We start from the raw sequence: 7,272 nt of genomic DNA on the forward strand, positions 1-7,272 counted from the left end.
AAAAAAAAAAAAAAAAAAAAAAAAAAAAAAAAAAAAAAAAAAAAAAAAAAAAAACAGTCGAAATATTTTATTTTGTAGAAAAGAAATGTTTAAACGTAAGCGAATTTACAATCGATTGCAAAGAATAATGTAGTTTTCGTAGCACGTAGGAGTTTTAAATTCCCCCCCCTCTCAAAATGGCTCTGTGTTCTGAAAAAAAAAACTTAAAATAAGTTACATTTTCGTAAATTATTCAAAACCAGTCAATCAAATATAAATCCCTATGATAACTATTTTATTGCGAATGTGACAAATTTTCTAGTAAATCGTTTGAAAATTGGGCGAGATACAACAAGTGAGATAAAAGTAGTTTTGAATAAATTGCGTTTAAAGCTTTCTGATTAATAATCCAAATAAATTTATAAAATTTTGAAACTAACTATAATACATTAATACTAGGTCCTTAAGATGCTTGCTCAGAAGCCTCAAATGCTAATTTGTCCTTTTTTTCTTGTCGATCTACCCTCATTTGATGCCTCATATGTTTTTAGAGTAGAAGTTGAAATTTTTCGGGGTCATCTTTATTTTCAGCATATTCTTTGGCTGATGGGCCTGCATTTATTTTATTGTTCCATAACTGTTAATAATCCTTTGATATCTTCATTGAAAATATAACAGTTCAATAAGTTGCAATTTCAACTATTTATATTGGGAGTGCCTTTAATTCTTTTTCTTATATAACAGGTTTGGCCAACCTGTGGCTCGCGAGCCACATGCGGCTCTTTGAAGGATTATTTGTGGCTCTCGATAAATGTACCAGAGATAAAATAAAATAATATCTGACCTCTCACAGTATACATTTACTTGTTAAATTAAATTACAACTTTTTCAAAAGGACATTTCTCTGGAATTAAAAAAACAATTGTTTCAATATTAAACAAGAAAAACTCAACGAGTATATAAAAAAGCTAGAAGGAATATTGACGGAATTCCCAAAATGGATTTCAAGACTTGAAATATTTTAAATCGTCTCTTGAATTTTTTTCTGAATCCATTTAAAATTAACATAATTCAAGGTGAGTGTTTTCCATTTACAATATAATTATTACCCATAAAGCATCTGGAGAATTAGAATTAATAGAGATGCAAGAAGATCAAGCTCTACTATTAAAATATTAGTCGACGTCGATTACTGAATTTTGGAAATGTGTACCTGAATCGAAGTATCCTGAATTAAAAAAGGCTGCTTGTCGAATTATTTTAATATTCGGAACAACGTACTTATGTGAATCATTTTATTCCACTTTAAAATTCGGGAAATTCAAACACCGATCAGTATTAACTAATAATCTCAACAGTCTCAAAGAATTACTGAGAAGTGCTGTCACCAATTATTCACCAAATTTTAAAAAATTATCAAGAGAAGTAAAATAAATGTGTTTAATTTTTAATATTTAAATTCAATGCATATATTTTGTACTTTTTTTATATGTTTCCAATAAATATAATTTCTGTAAAAAAATTTTTTTTCATTCCTTTTTTGCCTATCTTTTAAATACGTATTTAATTGCGGCTCGCAAAAAATTTCAAATTTTTAAAAATGGCTCGACAATCAAGGAGCTTGGTCCCCCTGTTATATAATTTAAACAAATAATTTAAATGAAATAGTTAAAATTATAGTATTTTACTAAAATGTTTTGATAGGAGTTTAAAATTCCATGAATTAACTGAGTTCACAAGATCATACGTGTCACAGCGAGTTCAGCACCGTGCTTGACATATTATGCTGAATCTTTTACATTTTTACAAAACTCTATTCAATATTTTGGTTCAATAATCTGAAACGGATGAACTGCCAAAAAATTAAAAGAAACTGCCTAAAATTTGATTGACTGTTTGAATTAAACTACTGATCAAGGCTGAATAATTCTAAATTAAATAAATTATGAATTGAGATAATTACTTATTAATTGATTGAGATTAATTATTTTTATTTAAAGCCAGTAATTTAATGTTGAACAACTAAAATTATTATAAATTAGTGGAAATTAATTATTATCTATAAAAATAAAATTATTATGAAAAGAATTGAATTAGTGAGTGTAAATTGATACGATTTTCTTTATTCTTATCGAAAACGAAGAAAGTATTGATGGATTAAATTAATATGATTTAATTGTCATTAATAAGACAAAACAATTAATATAAATTATTATTAAATAACGGAAATCAGGCATGATTAATAAATTATTGAGTTTTTACAAAATAAATGAACCTGTTAATGTGAATAATTCGATACAACTTTATTACCATTATTGAAATCAAACAATTATTAGAGAGAATTTCAGGGGCAACAATCAATTGTGACCGTAAAATTCTAATAAAATCTTAAATAACAAGCTGCAAAAAATGGTAATTAATTTTCGCACGAGAATACTTACTAATTGTTTAAAAACAATTATAGCCAATTAATTGTTAATTGATAACAAGAAGAATTGAATCAGTGTTGTAAATAATTGGATTCAAATATATTGCTCTAATTGAGAACAAACAATTATTAATGGAAATTAATCACTCTTGAATAATTCTAATTATATTTGTATCAACGACATGATAAAAATCGTAAATGATAATTTACACTTGAGTACTAAATATTTTTAATTAATGGAAATAAATTATTGTAAATTAATTATCATTTAATTAAAAAGAGATTCAAACTATTAATTGTAGATAATTAGACACAACTATATTATTATGATAATTGAGATAAGGAATTATTGAACGAAACAATAAATCGCGGCAGCATAATTTTAAACTCTGAAATACTGTCAAAATTTTAACTAATTATCCGTACAAGTGTATTAAATGATTTTAATTAACGGAAATAAATTATGGTCAATTATTTAATGTTACAGTAGTGCAAGCTGATCCAAAAAATATAAAAAGTGGCGACTATTTTGTTTGTGAAAACTAAAATTCTAAATAAACAGTTTAATTTTAAAAATACAGACGTTAAGATAGAGCTAGAAATACATACCTAACTATTATAAATAAGTTTTGGTCTTTAAGAATGTGTTATTTAACTCGAAAAGAAATAAAATTGAGTAGTTTTATTACCACTATTTACGTTTTTATGCGCAGCTTGCACCACTGATATTACAAAAAGAATTGAATCTGTGTACTAATATTATCAAAATAATTGAATCAGTGTTTGCAAATAATTAGATACAATTAATATCATAATAATTGATCAATTATTAAAAGATGTAATTAATTGCGACCGTATAATTCTAATAAATTCTGAATTAACAACATGTTGAAAAATATAATTAATTATTCTTACGAGAGTAATAAATAATATTATAACTCTTAAATAACGACCTAAAAAAATAATAAAAATTCGCTTAAAGCAGTTGTTTTTCTGTAAAAATTCCACAACTCCTGATAGATTCGTCACGTGAAAGCGTCGAAAAATGGTACTAGTAGCTTAGGTTATTAAAAAACGTATAATTAATTATTCGTACTTGTATATTAAATTATTTTTATTAATGGAAATCAAATAAGGTCAATTATTTATTAATTGATTATAAAAAGAATTGAACCAGTGATTGTAAATAATTACATCCAACTAATAATTATAATAATTGACATCACGCAATTATTAAAATATCTGATTAATCGCGACCGTATAATTCTAACAAATTCTGTATCATCAACTTGTTGAAAATTGTAATTAATTATTCTTACGAGAGTAATAAATAATATTATAACTCTTAAATAACGACCTAAAAAAATAATAAAATTCGCTTAAAGTAGTTGTTTTTTCTGTAAAAATTCCACAACTCCCGATAGATTCGTCAGGTGAAAGCGTCGAAAAAAAGTACTAGTAGCTTAAGTGATTAAAAAACGTATAATTAATTATTCGTACATGTATATTAAGTTATTTTAATTAATGAAAATCAATTATTTATTAATTGATTATAAAAAGAATTGAGAATCAGTGATTGTAAATAATTAGATACAACTAATAATTATAATAATTGACATCAAGCAATTATTAAAAGATCTGATTAATCGCGACCGTATAATTCTAACAAATTCTGTATCATCAACTTGTTAAAAATTGTAATTAATTATTCTTACGAGAGTAATAAATAATATTATAACTCTCAAATAACGACCTAAAAAAAATAATAAAATTCGCTTAAAGCAGTAGTTTTTCTGTAAAAATTCCACAACTCCCGATAGATTCGTCAGGTGAAAGCGTCGAAAAAAGGTACTAGTAGCTTAAGTGATTAAAAAACGTATAATTAATTATTCGTACATGTATATTAAGTTATTTTAATTAATGAAAATCAATTATTTATTAATTGATTATAAAAAGAATTGAGAATCAGTGATTGTAAATAATTAGATACAACTAATAATTATAATAATTGACATCAAGCAATTATTAAAAGATCTGATTAATCGCGACCGTATAATTCTAACAAATTCTGTATCATCAACTTGTTAAAAATTGTAATTAATTATTCTTACGAGAGTAATAAATAATATTATAACTCTTAAATAACGACCTAAAAAAATAATAAAATTCGCTTAAAGTAGTTGTTTTTTCTGTAAAAATTCCACAACTCCCGATAGATTCGTCAGGTGAAAGCGTCGAAAAAAGGTACTGGTAGCTTAAGTGACACACACACAACCTAAAAATGTTTTCTCTTCCTTAAATTAATTATGAAGTATGGGAGGAACGATAAATCAAAATGTCTCTACGAAACGCGTGTTATGGCAAAATCATTTCCATGGAGATGCACAGGACATAGTTATAAATTAACGACCGAAACAAAACTGGTGACCGAGAAATTTCTCGCCGATTCGCCAGATTAAAAGTAGTTTGGCGATTGTTTTCAGGTTTTATGTAATTGCGATGCATTAAATGATTATTAAGTCATCTCGCAAGGTAGAAAAATACTTAAAATTTAAAGCAGTGGTGTGATGGATTTATTTTATCATCGGAGTTAAAACTAGTTTTTAATTAGTTTAATCGTATAAATTCTGTAACTATTTAAGTTATTAAAAATGTTTACTGTTGATGGAATTGAAGAGATCTGAGTTAAATAAGATCTGAGTTAATAAAGCCGCATTTAAGGGAACAAAATATACATAATCGACATAATCTCTCTGTATATAATTCTCCTATGTGGTACAATAAACTGGAGTATATCTCTATATATTGGCAACATTATAGTTATTATTCATTTTGTTACGCTGACTTAACCATTTATGTAGTATTAAAAAATTAGTTACACATTAAGTATTTACTTAGATTCATTTTGTTGCATTGTCTTAAGTAATGGTTTAAATAGTGTTGAATAGTCAGTTATACGTTAAGTATATATTTAAAATAATATTGTATTTTTTATAGAACTAAAGGTAAGATAAGTGAATTTCGGGCAATTATTTGCCAGCACATAATTTGCCAGTTTGTCATCTGGTATTGTATACGAGGCAGTGTGAGGAATGCTTCATCATTTCAAACATCACTGGTCGATTTACAGTAATACTAGATTTCGAGCCGTAGTGGCTCAGGGGATAGAGTGCTCATCTTCCAATAAAGTGACCCGGGTTCAAATCCTAGCGACGGATGATCGAAACGAATTCCGCAACCGACTCGTACCGATCACAGTGCTGACGTAAAATATCCTCATTGGTTGACGGATCATGGGTTACAGTCCCCTTGCCACCTACTGATCAGGCTAGCTCACCGGGTTGTGGCGAGCTGGACTGGTAGCCAGACGTGGACTATACGGGTAAAGGTTTTGCAAACCTAGGTACGTGTCCACGTCTGGAGAAAAAAAAAGTCCCCTTGCCATCAATTTAACAGTGGGAGGTTTTCGTGTGTTTCTTTTCTGTGTCACACAAATGCTGTAAGTTCCATCAAAAAGCCCTCTACGGAAGCAATTTTCTCCCAATACTTGATCCAGGGGATCCCTTGTCTTCTGGATTAGATTCAAAATTACAAGGCTACAGAGTTAAGCATTCGTAAACTCTAAATCGGATCGGCTGTTCAACGATGGTTATAAAATAAAATAAAGTAACATAAATTATTATACGATACTCAAATTACTCGAGAGGTGCTTGAGGAAGTAGTAAAGCATCGAGATAAGTTTCTATTTTATCTCACAACAGAGATGGAAATAGTTTCGATGCTTCTGCTGACAACTGTGCTAAAAAGTCACAAACTCATACTTATGGTGGTATCTGTGAATTAATGACTGACAAACAGATTTTAAAATATTGCCAAAATTTAATGCATGAAGGAATTTGACAATATCGTGGGCATCTCTTGAAAATATTAATAGTTAATATTAAAATCAAAGAATTTCCTCACGAGCACAGCGGCGAACAACAACTACACGGTGAAAACATTTGGTTAATATTATTGTTTCAAACTTATTAAGGTGTTGGGATTGGGAGAGGTGTTGAAAAACTAAAATATTTAAATACAGTTGTGCTGTGCATTTGGATTGGCTACCGTTAAAGATTATATGTTTTAAAAAATAATTTTGAAATAATTTTGACCCAGCCTGTCGCCAAAGATGGCAAGGATTTTATTGTACATTTAGATTCGAAATGTTACTTTTTTGAACTGGAGAGGAAATAAAATTTTTTTTTTATATTTATTGCTTTATTGAAATTACATAAATTTGCAGCTAGTTTGCTCAATTTAGGCTTATAAGCCTTTGTCATGTAGAAGGACATACAAAACAATTTATGGACATCATTTATAAACAATTTATAAACAATTCATCTCGAAGAATACATCCGACGAAATTCGAACCCGCTACCTTCACGCTTCACACTGTTTTTGGCGGGCGACACCGCTCGGCCAGGCAGGTCCCTATATTTATTGTCAAAAGCTATAAATATAATATGAATTTTAATTTTTTAGAGGTGAGAAAGTACATGTTTTTTTCTTAAAAATAATATGTTCTTTTTGACTCAAACTAGGGAAAGTTTAGGCTCTTTTTTATGGAAAATCTAAATATTTTTAAATTGACAGAATTCTGTTTTTTTTTTCTTCTTTCCGATGTGTGAACACAGTAACATTTTATCGAAGCATTTAACAGTTTTTCTTTTGAAATTTTGAATTCTGAAAAACTGTTTTTCGTAATCTGGTAGCTTGATTAAGAACTTGATGTAGTTGAAACAACTAAAGTCATTAAAGTTGATAAATAAGTTGCACAAGATAATTTTGAAAGGCGACCAAGTTAGTATATATATATATATATA

This window comes from Parasteatoda tepidariorum, chromosome 10 (genome assembly GCF_043381705.1).
Source record: "Parasteatoda tepidariorum isolate YZ-2023 chromosome 10, CAS_Ptep_4.0, whole genome shotgun sequence".
Taxonomy (NCBI): domain Eukaryota; kingdom Metazoa; phylum Arthropoda; class Arachnida; order Araneae; family Theridiidae; genus Parasteatoda; species Parasteatoda tepidariorum.